Below are 17,172 nucleotides of genomic sequence, written 5' to 3' on the forward strand. Positions count from 1 at the left end.
TCAGCTCTCTTGTTTAATTCAGAACCTGACTATTGGGTTTTAGGCTGTTACTACTTCATTTGGTACCAGAATACTCATACCCAGGGTTACAGTTGTACCTCAAGTACTATTTGTTTTTACTATCTTATAGTGGCTCAGTCACTGGTTAAAAGAGGAAGTCTTGTTTACCTGTGTTTTCTTTAGCGCATTTCTTTCATTGTATTGAAGAAGTAGGAAAAATATCTGATTCTAGTCTGTTATTGCCACTGCCCTCATATTCTCTGATGTGTAATATATAGGAAAGTATAACCTTTGTGTCTGTCCCTGACTTGAAGGGAACTTGAAGAATATACAAAAGGGAATTCAAGATAGCATTAAAGCATAAGGATTTTTGCAAGAGGAGGAAGTAACTTCCTATTAGGCCATAAATTTGTCTGTTTGTTTGCATGCTTGCTTGCAAAAAGCATACATCTACCACAGCATCTGGTCACATCATCAGACTATGGAACTTGTTTCTCCCCTTCTACCATGTTCGTCTTGGGAATTGCACTCATGTCCTCAGGCTTGACAGAAGGTCCCTTAACCTGTCAGTTATCATTGACTATACTTGGTCATGTTTTTGAGAAGAATCACTCTCTTATTCATTTGCTAACATATCAAGAACAATTCCATGATTTTTCCTTTATATGACATCATGTCTTAGAGTCAATCATTCATCATTCAATATTGGCATTAAATTTTAGAAATTTTTCCCAGCTTTCCAATAAACCGAGAGAGCTATTTTCAATATTTTGAGAATAGTCCTTTTTTTGGTCAAGTTTATGGAGACTGGATTATTAAGTCACTAATCTTGTCTGACAAATGGTGTTGTCAAAGTCATCTATAAGAACTTCGTCTTTCCCTGTCGCCTCCATGTTTAGAGGGCTTTAATTAGCTGGTGGATTGTATTATATAGTAGTTGTCTGTTTTTTCCATGCTATTTCATTGGAGACCCACCTGACTGCCACCAGATTATTGACTAAGAATGCAATGATTAAATTTACTATCTACTTAATGTTCCTATTATTCCCATGCAGAGGAAAGAAATACTAGACCAAATAGCCCTATGACTGCGAATTTGATTATCTCTCATCTAGTGTTTTGAAACTTGGCTGAAAATAGACTCTCAACCTCATTTCTATTTTAAAAGCCCCGAAGGTCTAAGTACCCAAGTAAGAGCCTGCCATTTGTCAGATCAGATTGGTGATCTGCCCAAGGTGACAAAACTCATCATGGTCTAGGTATATGTTTCCAGTTGACTTTGGTTCTAAACCCAAACATTGGGCAAGGCACTGAATCATTCACTCATTTCATATCAACTGCTTCTAACCATTATTACATTCCTGTTACATATACCATTTCTTTCCACATCTGTTTCTGTAATAGCACCTTCTCCACCACTCCCTTCAATTTTTGCCATAAACTATAGTTTTTTCATTACTTTTCCTTAAAACTAATCTTCATCAAACTCCTCTAACCTACTCTATATTGACCATCCTTTAAAAGTAGTCAATATGGTACTCTGATTCCATGGTACATTTGGCCAAGATGTTGCTTATTCTTCAGTGGAACCAGTATACCTACGGGTCTGTTTTCTCCAAGAGTCCTCAAATCAAATCAGATGAAGGTCACAGTGTCTTCGATTTTGATTCTATTGCAGTGTTTGTGATCAGTAATGAATATATATGTGCAAGGGTAACTTTGCTCTTTTTAAATTTCTGGACAAAGTATCTATGAAAACACTTATGAGAAGAATCACTTATCTTGGTTTATAACATCAGAGGTTTGGTTCATGGTCACTTGGCTCAATTTCTTATGTGTATGTGGTGATGTAGACATCATAGCTAGGGGCATGAGTAAAGTCACTCACTCCAAGTAACAGAGAGTCAACAGAAAAGGGGACTAGGGATTTTCAGGGCATACTGTCAATACCTTCCAAGTCTCATGATGCCATCAGATCACAAATGCATTCACTTTCTATTGGTAAAGACAGCCTTGTGATAAATCAAGGATTCAATGAGTAAAACTTTGGGATTATACTACATATTCAAAATACAAGGAAGAGTCTTTGTAAAACTTAAATTGATGTCTGAAGACATGGCTCAACATGTATTTTGTGCTATGCCTGAGGACCTATATTTAATCTCTTAAACTCATAAAGTACAAGAAAAAAAAAACCTGAAAATTGGTTCCTCCAAGTTGTCCTCTGTCTTCCAAGGGTGCATTGTGGTAGACACATTGCACACCCCACACCTGCTTCAATAAATACATCCAAAATATGTTAGGATAATTATGTCTAACAATCATTGGAGAACTTCCTCTCAATCTTTCCAGATATCGTAACAAAGAAGTTTTCCTTGAATTTTGACACAGTAAATATAAACAACAACTTTTTGATATGTAGAAATATTTAGATACAAACTCAGTAAAATTTCCTTTTTCAACAAGAAACATCTATAAAGTGATATATATATATATATATATATATATATATATATATATATTACATTTTTGAAGGAAGATTAGGAACCAAGAAGGAACCAATCCTTTCCTAGAGGCAATGCCAACACTTGTGACTTTCCGGCACACTTTAGGAGACCATACTTGCAGGGGGCAGTTTATGCTTGGATTCAAGAGCAAAAGGGATCTGGCGAAGCAACTTGCTTCAGTGTGTTGTTCTCCTTGGGTGAATTTTAGCAAATAAATGTGAGAAAAACCAGAGAAATTCTGTTAATGCTTGGTGATTTCTAGTTGTACTTATTTTTGGTTAGTATCTCTTTATTTCTTTCATATTAAATGTGCTTTTGTCTTTTGTGCCTCAAATCTAAGAATATATACCTTTTCTTTCTCTTACAGTTTTTTTTTTCCTAAAGAGATTTTTTTTTCCCACCTTGTGGGATTAGGTAAACTCTTTGTCAAACATCTTCAAGTTTATCCAGGAAAGCTGTTGTGTAAAACACAACACAATTTTAAAACTTTTTGCAATGAAATTGCTGAAATTATCTCCCTCTTGTCTAAGTCCAAAGTGGGATGATTGGTGTTTCAAAAGCAAAGCATGCTCAGCTGTCAGCAGAATGCTGCAGTGTAATTGCCTTGTATTTCAGAGACATGTACAATATATGGTTCTTTGGGAACATACTTTGGCCATAATGAAAAACATTTCCTTACATCTCAATTTTCCAAGAAAAAAAAAAAAAACACTTCAAAGAAATTTGGAATAATCCACAGCTATTTATAAAGCTAGCAGATTTAAGTAGCTGTATTCCAATACTGTGTGTGAATTAAAAATGACCATGTACAGTTTTAGGAATCTACATAATTTGGCTTAAACACTTATCAACCCTCAGACAGCAAACCAAGGCCCACTAATTTTGAAAACAGAAATTGACTGTATCCCTTCCTTCGTTAAGTTTCTGATCTTCGTGCTCCAGTTAAATATTTGTGTAGGGTGAACCACACAGAGCAGAGGACCCTTGCCTCCTGCTGACAGTGAAGCAGTCAACCTGAGGAAGTCATTTACCAGATGGTCATGGTGGTTGGTATGAGCATCTGATTGTCTGGATTCATCATGGCCTGACCTAATTTAATCACTGTGGGCAAACTCTTAAACTTGACTTCTACTCTGTTTTTTTCCAGAGAGTAGACACACAGCTGCAAATATACTTTTAGAAATGAAAGGTTAGTGTAACATTTTTGTTGTCCCAAACACTTTCTATTTCCCCATTTATATTAGTCATTTACCCCAATTCAGTGCATGTAGTGGCCAAATTTTTTAATAGAAAAATTCACATGTTCTGAGAACCCCAACTGCTTTTTGACCCTAATGAACATAACTCACTTTCTCCAACAAAATAAAGCATGATTCTGTTTTCCATCAGAGAGCTTTCTGAAGTTTAATCAAGCCAATGATCTTAAAATAATCTCCAAGTGACCTGGACCTAAAACAGATAGAGGCAAACTGCTCAGTTAGCAACCCAAGGACCAGTAGATGTCCCAAGATAGTGTGAACTGTCTGAAGAAAACTCTAGGCATACATCTGAGAGCTGCAGTTGGGATATCATTGTCTTGATTAAATGTCAAGAAACCCTCTGAAGGAAAATAGAATTATGTTTTATTTTGTTAGAGAAAGTGAATTTCATTCACTAGAAAATAGAAGACATCGAGTTTAGCGAGTTTTCTTTGCCTGGGAACTAGCCTTTTTCACAGAGGAAGAACTCCCCACACTCTCCAGCTTTGGTGAACATCACAGTTACAATGTGAAATGTGCCCCATAGGCTGGTATATGATAGAACACACAGTCCTCAGCTGGTGATACTGTTTTGAGATGCCAAGGAAGGACTGAAAGATTGAACAGTGCTTAAGAGCACATACTGCTCTCTCTTGCAAAGGATCACAGTTCACTTCCCAGAACCAGTTCATAATCATCCTAAGCTCCAATTCCAGGGAAGCCAAGGACCTCTTCTGACCTCTGTGCTCACTTGGTGTACCTGCGATTCATGTACAGAAACACAGGTAAAACACTCACACACATAAAGTAGAAATTAAACATTTAAAAGAGGTTGTAGAACTTTGAGAAATGGAGCCTAGTTGGAATAAGTGTGTTTTTGAGAATGGAGGTCTTAGGCATTACAACCTAGGCCAGCTTACATCTCACAGTTTGCTCTCTCTGTTTACTGGTCCCCAGAGAGGTGAACCAGCTGTCATAGAACCACCTGCTGCCATGGTTTCCATCTGCCATGACAGAATGTACACACTCAAACTTGACAAACCCATCTCCCATTAAATTCCTTCCTGTCTTTTTAATTTTTCTCATTACCTTTCTTTTTTTCTTTGTGATTTACTTTTTACTCACAATACATCTAAAACACAGCCCCTTTCTTTCTCTCCTTCCAGTCCCGCCCTTACAAATACCTTCCCCGTTATCCCCTCTCAGAGAAGGGTAAGCCCCCTTGGGTATCACCCCATCCTGTGACATCTGGGCCTGGCAGATCTAAGCACCACTTCTCCCACTGAGACCAAGCCAGGCAGTTCAGGTAGGGGAAGGTGATCCAATGGAAGGCAATACACTCTGAAGGTCAGTTCTCACTCTAATTGTTAGAGGATCCCCCATGAAGACCAATCTGCATATCTGCTACAAATGTGAAGGCAGAGAGCTAGGTCTAGTTCCTTCTTATCAGGTATTAATTTTAGAGTGATAGAAAACATCTATAATCCAATATGGGTAACCTGGGAATGAGTATTTTTAATTAATGCTTTTATTTTTTAATTATGTATTTTGCCAAAGATGAGTAGCTTAAGATTTATTGAAAGACAATTTACTCAATTATATAAGGTCTTACATTTGCCTGTAAGGGCTTTCTAACCTCAGCCCCAGAACTGCTATCATTATGGTCTAGCCAGTGGTCCACAGTATAATGCAAGGCTGTCTTTAGCATCGCAAGATGTTTCACAGCAGCCATGACACTTACTCAGTTGATGCTAGTGATGCTGCCTCACAGTATTGACAACAGGAAAACATCTCCACGTCTCCAGACCTTACCAAATGTTTCTGGGATGTGGGGAGACAGAAAGAAGTGGCAAATTGATTGCTTTTGAGAATCACTGATGTAGATCTTTTGTTTGTCCAAACACTTCTTTGTCACACTGGATTCTCACAACAAAGCTATCAGGACATGTCCTGTTATCTCCTCTGGACAGAGAAAAGAATTATAGATGCAAAGAGTTTTAGGCCCTGGGCTCCATAAAACACTTTATTGCTGGTGCTTGGGGTATAATACCTTTCTGTCTATGTGTGCTGAGTGGAATGCAGACTCACCACACTTCATAACTCTGTCTGGAGGAAAGCCTAGAAAGATAAAAGACAGAGTGACTTGAATAAGAAGACACAGAAATAATTTTCCTTCTGTTTAAGACTAAGTCGGTATTCCTCTTGGTGTACCAGATGTTCTACATTAAAAACCTTATATACTACTTCTTGGTCTTGTCTAAGAGAAGGTGAATTATTTCTTTGTTGTGATTATTTCTGAGACAATTAAAAGCACAAGACACGGAAGCAATGTCTCTTTGCAGTATATAATTCCCTTTTATATGCTTTAAATACACAAATACAAAGAAATCAATGTGCAGTATAGAAGTATCATTTGTTTCCACTTGACATCCTTGCCAGTGTCACTTTTTGTACAAAGTGTGTCCTACAAGCTGTGCGTCCGCTCACTGTGTACTTATGCGTCTTTCCTCTACAAATATCCATCTGTAAGGATAAATCCACAAACCATGCAATTTATAGCTCTGTGTTCATTTTGAAATTTACAGAAGGACAAGACATTTTGCTTTATGTTTATAAAATTTTAAAGGTAGCATGATTGTGAGGTCTGTCGTCTATGAATTATCTATGAATCATGTCTTTGTATGATCGTCTGTCTATCAACTGGTTCTTTTTGCTTTCATAATATTCAGTTGAAGAATCATGTCACATTTTGTGAATTTTTTCATTAATGATCACTTTGCGTAACTTTAATGTTATAGTATTTCAATCTATGTTCCACTGTATAATTCTGAACCCATGTTATGAGATAAACATTATAGGTTTTCAAAGGGACCAAACTAGGGTTATGTGACCTGGGAACCTAATGTTAGGAGTAACTAATAAAAAGTTTGAAGTGTCAGTGTGGAAGAAAAAGACACATACATTTTAGAAAGAATGTACATTAGTATGTACAGTAACATTTGGCAATGTCACAGAGTGTCCAAGGAAAGAAGACCAATACTGTTCAATCTTTGAGAAACATGAGAATCACAATGCATAAGAACATATGACGTAACCCAGTTGGCAGAATATCTGCACAAATACATAAAAGCATCATGACTGTTGTGTTTTATGAAAAGGGAGCCAAAGATATCTTTGTAGAGGCAGGTATGTTGAGGTTGGCAAGGTACCTTGGCAGGAGCATGCTGAGGTATCCCTTCCCCCTGAGATATCAGCCATATGACAGGTATAGTGTAGAGTAGAGTTTATTTGAGGCCTGGGAAGGGGAGTTGAGAAAGGAGTAGAGGCAGAGAAGGATAGAAATAGAGAAAGAGAGGGGAACAAGGGAGAAAAAGAGAAGGGGTCAGGGAGGGTAAACGTGTACAAGAGTAAGAGAGTAAGAGAGAAAGAGAATGGGTCAAACAAGTCCCTTTTGTAGGAATCCAGGTTTATCTGGCTTGTTGCTAGGTAACTATTGGGTGGAGCCTAGAAGGAATGTTAACAATGACTAATGTTTTTATATCAAGAAAGCAAAAATGGTTTATTATTTCCAAACTAATCAGTGTAATACACTACACTAACATTGTAAGGAAGTAGCACATTGGCATTGCAATTGCTGTAGAAAATAAGCATATATAACCATCAACCTGATAAACAACCCCATATGCACAAGTGTAGAAGAAACCATCTTTACTTGAATAAAGTGACGTTATAAGAATCCTACAGATTACTTTATCTCAATGATGAAAATTAAGTGATTTATCTTTAAGACTTGGAGCCAGAGGATATTTACCTTATCTGTCTTACTCATTATCATATTTGGAATGTTTTCTATTGCAGGTACAAGGACACACAGGCACACAGACATACAGACATATAGGTACACAGGCAAACAGGAACACAGACACAGAGGTACACAGAAATGCAGACACACAGGCACACAAACTCACAGACACACATGCACAAAGGCACACTGGCACACAGACACGCAGGCACACAGACATGTACACACACAGGCATACAAACTCACAGACACACATGCACAAAGGCACACTGGCACACAGACACACAGGCACACAGACATACAGCAACAAAAACACACAGGCACACAGTCACAGGATCAAACAGACACAAAGGCATTCAGGCACACAAAGACTTAGACACACAGACACACTGGTACAAAGACAAACTGGTACATAGGCATATAGACACACAGACACAAAGGCACACAGGCGTGCACGTGCACACACACACACACACAGAGTGGAGAGACACAAGAATGGAGGAGAGAGATAAAGAGTAATCTACACAGGGTCTAAGAGTAACAATGACTACTAAGGGTACAGGAGGAAGCAATTGCTATGATTAGCAGATGATATAATTGTCAATCTAGAAAAATCTCAAGAACAACCCACAAAACATTGAAAAATTTTAAGATTAACAAAGGTATACAATACCTACATATTGGTTCACATGCTAACAAATTAAATTTGTATGCATCAGCAACATGTGAATAGATCCTGACATTTAAATAGTAAGTTTTATTTAGAGCAATCAACAAAAGAAATTATTTTGTTGTTTGTTTTGTTTGAGTTGAGGTCTTACACTGTAGCCCATGTTGTTGAAATCTCACAGTGGTCCTCCTGCTTCAGCCTCCTGAGTGCTATGAGGATAAGAATGAGTCATCGTGCCTGGCAGTAAAGGAAATCTTTATAAGTAAATGTAACAACAACTAGTACAGGCTCTGAAGGTAAAGTAATGAAAACCTAATGCAATATACTAGTGTTGATAGACATAATTAAATAGAAAAATGATTTGAGCATAGGCCAGAGGTTTGAAATTATAAAGACATCAATTATACCAATATTTATCAAAATCTGCCTTGGTTATTTTGTAGAGGGAAGCATTTTAATTGGTTATTGATTGTGTCAATAAAGGAGGTGGAAGCCAATTGCTGGGCGAAGGGAAAAAGGTGGGACTTCTGGGTCCCAGGAAGAAGAAAAGGGATGCAGAGAAAGAGGATTCAAACTAGGCTTTGTATGTGGAAGCTGCAGTCTTGTGGGCACCTAGAGTTTGTAGCCTCCACCACTAGTAGGAGCCAAAGAGGATGGAGGGAGCTAGTTGATAAGATTAGGGCAAAACATTTTTCACCTAGCTATTGAGTTATCTGGTTTGTTTTAAAGCAATAAAGCTATCTAGTGTTTTCTACCTGTGGGACTAAGGTGGGCAGGAGGAGAAAGAAGACAGCCGGGTGGTTGTTGGTGACTTGGCAAAGCTAACCAGGAGGAACAGACAAATTAGAAATGAGGCCAGTGGCAGCCGATTTTGGAGCTAAATGGGGAGAGGTCAGAGGAAGGCTCAAGCTCCCAGGAAAGAGATAGCTTGGGCTGCCAGGAGCATCACTCGAAGCCAGGAGCAAAGGCCGAGCTCCGGGGAAGGTGTAGAGTGCTTTTAAAATTACATGCAACAATATCTTATCAAGATAATGACAGTATAATCATAAAATGTATAAAAATACAATGTTAAAATAGTTAAAACAATTAGAAGAACAATAGCTAGATTAGTTACACTACCATATTTAAAGATTTAATATTAATTTCTGATAATTAAAATACTATGATACATTGCTCACACAGTCAAAATATTGGTAAGTGGTAAAAATAAATTAAACAAATAGCTGCATAAAATATGACCATTTAATATCTGACAAAGGTATAAAAGATTTTCAGTGGAGAAAGATCTGTCTTTTCGGTAAACAATTTAACAAAAGAAATGTATCATTTTCTATAGAAATGGTTGGTAACATAGTCACTTAAGGTCAATGCATTTATTTTAGCTTCACTGTACAAATTTTTGTTACATTTACTTGTAAAAATTTCCTTTATTAAGTTTTTTTTTCTAAATTCATCATAAATATGCTTCAGGGATGAAGTTTAGTCCAGATGTGGTACATTCATGTAATCCAGGCCCTGAGAGGTTTAAACAGGAAGATTGCCACAAATTCAAAGCCAGGCTGGCCTGGAATACAGTGTCATGTTATATTTTGAACAGGCAGAAAACAAACAAACAAACATGAACCTTCAGGTCCTTGTGGTCCTGCTATCTTCTACCATCTGCAGATTCTAATCAAAGTTTGCTGCTAAAATTTCAACATTCTCTTTTAGAGTGACTTTTCTCTCCCGTGGAAGTGAGATTTTTGTTGTTGTTGTTGTTTGTTTGTTTGTTTTACTCTTTCCTGAGACAGGTCTCAAAATGCTTTTCTTCATAATTTATTTCTTGGTAGTTACCAAAATTAAATATATAAATTGGGTGTATATTTAGGTCTTATAAAAAGCTTTTAGTCAAATCTTCTGTGAATGGAAAGGAGTGAAAAAAAGAAGGAAGACCAACATGTGGATACTTTGATCCTTCTTAGAAGGGGGAACAAAATACCCATGGAAGGAGTTACAGAGACAAAGTTCAGAGCAGAGACTGGAAGGAAAAACCATCCAGAGACTGCCCCACTTGAGAATCCATCCCATAAACAACCACCAAACCCAGACATTATTGCAGATGCCAACAAGTGCTTACTGACAGAAGCCTGTTATAGCTGTCTCCTGAGAGGCTCCACCAGTGCCTAACAAATACAGAGGTGGATCTTCACAGCCTACCATTGGGATGAGCACAGGGTCCCCAATGAAAGAGCTAAAGAAAGAACCCAAGGAGCTGAGGTCTGCCTTTATATGTTACTTGACCTTTCTTCCTTCATGATTTTAATATTCTTTCTTTGTTTTGTGCATTTGGTGTTTTGATTATTATGTGACAATGGGGATTTCTTTTCTGACTTGGTGTTCTGTAGGCTTCTTGTATGTTCATGGACATCTCTTTCTTTAGGTTAGGGACATTTTCTTTTAAAAGTTTGTTGAAGTTATTTACTGACCCTTTAACTTGGGAATCTTCACTCTTTTCTATACCTGTTATCCTTAGGTTTGGCCTTCTCATTGGGTCCTGGATGTTTTAAGTTAGGATCTTTTTGCATTTTGCATTTTCTTTGACTGTTGTGTCAGTGTTTTCTATGGTATCTTCTGCACCTGAGATTCTCTCTTCTATCTCTTGTATTCTGTTGGTGATGCTTGCATGTATGGTTCCTGATCTCTTTCGTGGGTTTTCTATCTCCAGAGTTGTCTCCCTTTGTGATTTCTTTATTGTTTCTACATCCATTTTTAGGTCCTGGATGGTTTGTTCAATCCCTTCACCTGTTTGGATATGATTTCCTGTAATACTTTAAAGGATTTTGTATTTCCTCCTTAAGCGCTTATACCTGTTTAGCTGTGTTCTCCTGTATTTCTTTAAGGGAGTTATTTGTGTCCTTCTTAAAATTTTTTATCAGCATCATGAGATATGATTTTTACATCCACATCTTGCTTTTCCAGTGTGTTGGGGGAATCCAGGACTTGCTGTGGTGGGAGAACTGGGTTCTGATGGTGCCAAGTAATCTTGGTTTCTGCTGGTAAGATTCATGTGTTTGCCTTTCCCCAACTGTTTAATCTCTGGTGTTAGATGTTCTTGCTTTCTCTAACTGGAGCTTGTTCCTCTTGTGGGTCTGTAAGCCTGTGTTAGTATTCCTGAGAGACCAGATCTCCTCTGGCAGGACCGTCCACAGTGGTCTGTGGAACTGCCTCAGCTCACGGGTGCATATGGCACACCAGAAGGATCCTGCCCTAAATGGGTATTTTGGTTTGAGTGTAAAATATCCCCTAAACTCATGTATATGAACAGTTGACTGTCAGCGCTGGTGCTGTGGAGGGTAGGGGAAATGTGGGACATGGCGTATAGCTGAATGACAGTCTACTCTGAAGGCTACTTAAGGATTATACCCTGCTCTTCTTCTGGTTTTATTCTTCACTTCAAGATCTAATAGATGAGAAACAGTTGTGGTATAAGCTTCCACTGCCAGGGACAAGGCAGGTCCAACAAGTGTGTGTACTTTGTTACAATGTGCAAATATGATTTCAAACCATCCTTCCCATTGTAAACAGTTTCTTTCAATTAATTTTTCATAGTAATTAACATAGGAGAAAGTCTGAAATCTATAACATGGTATGCAGATATCAAAATGGGACATGATGTCAATGTTCTTGACACCCAAATTTGGGAATAAAAAAGTAAAACAAATAGGAAGATTGGAGGTACAATCATAAACTGATGAGATGGAAGAACATAGATAAGAGAATTCACCAAACTTGATGTGTTTCACAGAAAGAAATGTTTCTGGTCCTGAGAATACTGGAAAATACACAAATGAAGTTTAATCCACATAAGAGCATATATACCATGTTTTATATATGTGTGATATGAGTTTCTTATTCTAACCAATCTGAAATCTGGCTTAAGAATTGAACAAAAATGAATACTTTTATATACATAAATTGTTGGCAAAAGTCTCGACAAGAAAGAGTGTGTTATGTATTAAGTAACAAAATTTCATTTAACTATGAAACAAGCACATACATGGGAAATATATTGCCAAAATACTCCATACCTATTACATAAAAGTAACTTATATAGAGAAAGAGTGGACAAAGAAGAGAAACACTGCAACATCAGGTGCCAAGGTGAATTGATATCCATTGGAGGCCTCCCCTTCTCTGAGGACAAAGGGAGGAGGCATATAAGGAGGGGAGAAGAGAGAGTGGAATTGGAAGGAGGGAGGAGAAGCTCGGATCGGGATTTAAAGTAAATAAGCAAACTAATTTTAAAAAGAGATACTAAACTCATTTTAGGTGGCTAATGTAAATTTAACACTGGATGAACACAGCATGAGACAGAAAATGTATGAGGCTAAAATATACATGTGCACCTCAAATATAATATTAGGAAATCAGACTGGCCAGTGTATAAAGCTAGCTCTTACTGTCACAACACTTGAAAAAGCAACCACAAAAATGTTGTCATAAGATGTGGAAATAGTGTAGTTATAAAATATCGTGGCAATTCTTCACATTAAAAGTTAGAGTAAAATCTCTACAAGATCAACTCAATAAATTAAGGAAAGAACTGAATAAATTAGAAGCCTGTTTTCAATTTTAAGCATGAACAATGACAGTGGAATTAAACTTTTTACACCTATGGCAATATTATGTTGGGGAGAAACTGTAAGTCATTGTCATTGAATTGAGAGAAAAAGGAGCTATCACCATCCAGTTCTGTTTAAAAGAATAGCAAAAAGAAAAAGGAAAGGAAAGGAGACGTAAGGATTTGAAAGATATTGCCTTTATTTTACATTTCATAATTATCTATGTAGAAAATTAAAGAAAGTTAAAAGGGAACTGGTGGTGAATGAAAATGACCTCTATAGAATAATATATTTGAATGCTTTGTCACCAGTTTGTGAAACTGTTTGGAAAGGATTAGAAAGTATGGCTTGTTGGAGGGGATGTGTCAATGGGAGTGGGCTTTATACATCTTAAAGCACAGTCTGCCTCCCTACCCCATCTCTGTCTCTCTCTGTATCTGTTTCTGATAGATTCCTTTCCATTTTGATTTCAGATGATCTAGTTAGTCAATTCTTGGGATTAATTTCTGATGGCATTCTAATCTTTTCTAAAGATCCTTAGCTATGCCTATATTGTGAAGTAATTTTCTATGTTATTGTTCTCTTGTAATTTCAGGTCTTACGTTGTTTTAACATAAGCTCATATGACTGTGTGGACACACATGTATGTGTGTGTGTGTGTGTGTGTGTGTGTGTGTGTGTGTGTGCAATGCGAGATATTAATCTCATTTCATTCTGATAAGTGTGAATATTCAGTTTTACTAGAATTTTTTTAAAGGCTATTTTCCAATGTATGACTTGGATACTCTTCCCAAAATTTGGTGGCTGTACCTGTGTAAGTTTTTCTGGGTCTTCAATTGAGTCCCCTTAGTGTACATATTTGTTTCTGTGCCAGCTTCCATGCTGGCTTTGTTACTTTGATCATGTTGTAGAATTTAAAATCAGCTACTGTGATACCTCTAGTAAGCTCTTCCTACCTAGGTTGGTTTGACGATTTGGGGTGTTCGATGTTAAAATCCAAAGTTTAGAGCTATTTTCTTTTTCTTTTTTTTTTTTGTTGTTGTTGTTTTGTTTTTTATTTAACAGATATATTTTTTAATTAGGTGTTTTCCTCATTTACATTTCCAATGCTATCCCAAAAGTCCCCCATAGCCTCTCCCCCAAACCCCTACCCACCCACTCCCCCTTTTTGGCCCTGGCGTTCCCCTGTACTGGGGCATATAAAGCTTGCAAGTCCAATGGGCCTCTCTTTCCAGTGATGGCCGACTAGGCCATTTTTTGATACATATGCAGCTAGAGTCAAGAGCTCCTGGTTACTGGTTAGTTCATAATGTTGTTCCACCTATAGGGTTGCAGATCCCTTTAGTTCCTTCGGTACTTTCTCTAGCTCCTCCATTGGGGGCCCTGTGATCCATCCAATAGCTGACTGTGAGAATCCATTTATGTGTTTGCTAGGCCCAGCATCGTCTCACAAGAGACAGCTTTATCCGGGTCCTTTCAGCAAAATCTTGCATATGCAATGATGTCAGCGTTTGGAGGCTGATTATGGGATGGATCCCTGGATATGGCAGTCTCTAGATGGTCCATCTTTTTGTCTCAGCTCCAAACTTTGTCTCTGTAACTCCTTCCATGGGTGTTTTGTTCCCAATTCTAAGAAGAGGCAAAGTATCCACACTTTGGTCTTTGTTCTTCTTGAGTTTCATGTGTTTTGCAAATTGTAACTTATATCTTAGGTATTCTAAGTTTCTGAGATAATATCCAGTTATCAGTGAGTACATATCATTTGAGTTCTTTTGTGATTGGGTTACCTCACTCAGGATAATGCCCTCCAGGTCCAACTATTTGCCTAGGAATTTCATAAATTCATTCTTTTTAATAGTTGAGTTGTACTCCATTGTATAAATGTACCATTTTCTAGTTTGGTGAAGAAATCTTTCTCTGGCATTCCAGCCATCTCATTTTCATTATTCTCCAATACTAAGGAGCTATGAGCTTGTTGCAATCTCACAAGAACTCTCCCACCCCCAAATACACACACTGATTGAGTGGCTGCAAAGGAAAATCTATCTTAAAAGCCTATTCCACGGAGAAATAATTTGAAACAACAACAACAAAAAATAAAATAAAATAAATCCTCAGGTAAAGCACAAAATTCTAAGTAAAATAAAAAAATTGATACTATAATCATAGTCAATATTTCTTACTGATATATATATATATATATATATATATATATATATATGCCTCCTTACTCAGTGTCTTACAGGGAAGAAGTGGGATTCTAGTATGATTCAAACAACCTAATGATGTTTTGTTTTGAGGCTTTGAGGTAAAGATTTAAGCCCTCTTTTATGCTGCTTAATAATCTCTTGATCTCTGCCTGGCTGTTGAATTCATTCTGATCCTGGGAAAGACTGTTCAACACATATGTCATGGCCCAGGGTATGTGTGATATCTTTTCAAGATATTCCCTTCAGATGCTGTCTAGCCTTGGGTTCCCATGTTATGATTCTGCTTATGTCTGCACAGCCTGGTCACCCTGCTGCATCTCCAGCCACAGTTTATCTACCCCCCAGATGCACGTCTTAGCCCAGGCAGTATCTCTCTGCTAGTCTTACTATGCTAGTACATGGAGGGGAGTACCTCCCTGGCTACTGCTGTGATCCTAGGCCAGTGACAGCAATGTGGGACTGTTGCTCCAGGCTGCTTTCTTACTGTGGCTTAATTCTGTCCTTAGTGTTTCCAACTATAACAATAGAGTTTAATATTGATATTATCAATTTTTTTTAAAGATAGGGTCTCATGTAACTCAGGCTGGCTTATATCCTAGTGTGTAGCTAAAGATGATCTTAAACTTGCTAATCTCTATCTACCTCCCAAATGCTGGGATTGCAGGTAAGACTACCACAGCAGCTCAGTCTATACTCTTTTTGTGCTCATTCATTCATTGTGTAAGAGGCAGCTTTTTGTTTGCCATCAGACTTAGAAGCCCTGTCATTTGTCCTTACTGTAATGAGTTGGCCTGGTCTACAATGTTGAATAGAAACACAAAAACATGCTTCACTAATTTACTCTAGCATTAATGAAATTTAATCTAAACCTTCATAACTTAAGTTATTTGCAAGTGGTATGCCTTTGATAAACAATATTTATCAAGTTAAGGACAGCTCTCATTAACCCAGTTAGCCATAAGTGTTTTCCCAAATGAATAAACTCATGGATTTTCTATTGGGACTTGGTTAGACTTTTTTTTTTCATTAAACTATGAATATATTAATACTTTCACATTTAAGATTTGAAGATAATTTTTAACCTTTTACATATTACTGGCTAATGATATAACATTTTAAAATTCACATCAAATTCGAAGTTTTAAAAATTTGTGTTGTTGATGCTTTATATCCATTCTAATAAAGAAGTTAATATACAGCTTAACTTTTCAAATGTCCCTGGTTTGTTTTAGGATAATATTTTTAAAAAATAGCCCCTTTACTCTTTTTGGCTTCTTCAAAGCAATTTATGCACAATTTATTTTTCCTTGGTTGCTGTGTACTTTCTGTCTTTTATACTTTGTGTTCATTGTTATAACATTTTAACTATTATTTTTTATTATTATTATTTTGTGAATAAATAATGCTTGGATTTTAGTTTATGTGCCTGTTATTCAAAATATTTTTAAACTAGCCTATTATTGTTTTAATTTCATATATCTGTTGATTAACTCTCTTATTAATTAGCAATGTTGCCTTTTAATTATTTTTGTCTATTTAAATATTTATTTCTTATTTGTTCAAGTTATTTCACTTTTTAATTTTCTTCTAAAGAAACACTTTCTTTAAAAAAGTTGTTGATTCTCTTTATTGCTTCTTTGTTTTTTCTGCTTAATTATAAACATTATGAAACAGCAGCCAATTGTTTCATTAATTTCTGATCTTATCAATGTTATTTCTTTCGACTTTCAGTTTCTTACTTTGGTTAACAAGGATTTGAATTGAAACTTAATTCATTCAATTTCAATCATTATTTTTAATTAATACCTTCATAGTTAAGTGTTAGTTTTTAAACATGTTATAATTTCTATTGTTTTCCTTCTTCTTAATTGACAAGTAATTTGGCACTCTTTAAAGGAATTTGAACTCTCTCTCTTTTTTTTTTAAACACTTTGTTCCTGTGTGGCAACATGTCTGGCCATCATCATCAATCAATATGGAATTAATGATGTTGAGTATTTGAGGCTTTATAATAGTTATTTTCATTTGTATATCATAAAGTTAAACATGTTTGGAATGCCATTGAAAATTTATTGTATTTTTACTTATTTTACAAGGCAGAATTATACCAATGCCGATCAAATAAATATTTTTACTTCATTGTT

General features: G+C 36.6%; 1 long non-coding RNA gene across 23 annotated transcripts in view; it reads left to right on the forward strand.

Annotated features, from left to right (window-relative positions):
- The window catches only part of Gm33228, a 395,277-nt gene that overhangs the window by 305,003 nt on the left and 73,102 nt on the right, over positions 1-17,172 (forward strand). The window lies entirely within an intron of this gene.

This window comes from Mus musculus, chromosome 18 (assembly GCF_000001635.26).
Source record: "Mus musculus strain C57BL/6J chromosome 18, GRCm38.p6 C57BL/6J".
Classification (NCBI taxonomy): domain Eukaryota; kingdom Metazoa; phylum Chordata; class Mammalia; order Rodentia; family Muridae; genus Mus; species Mus musculus.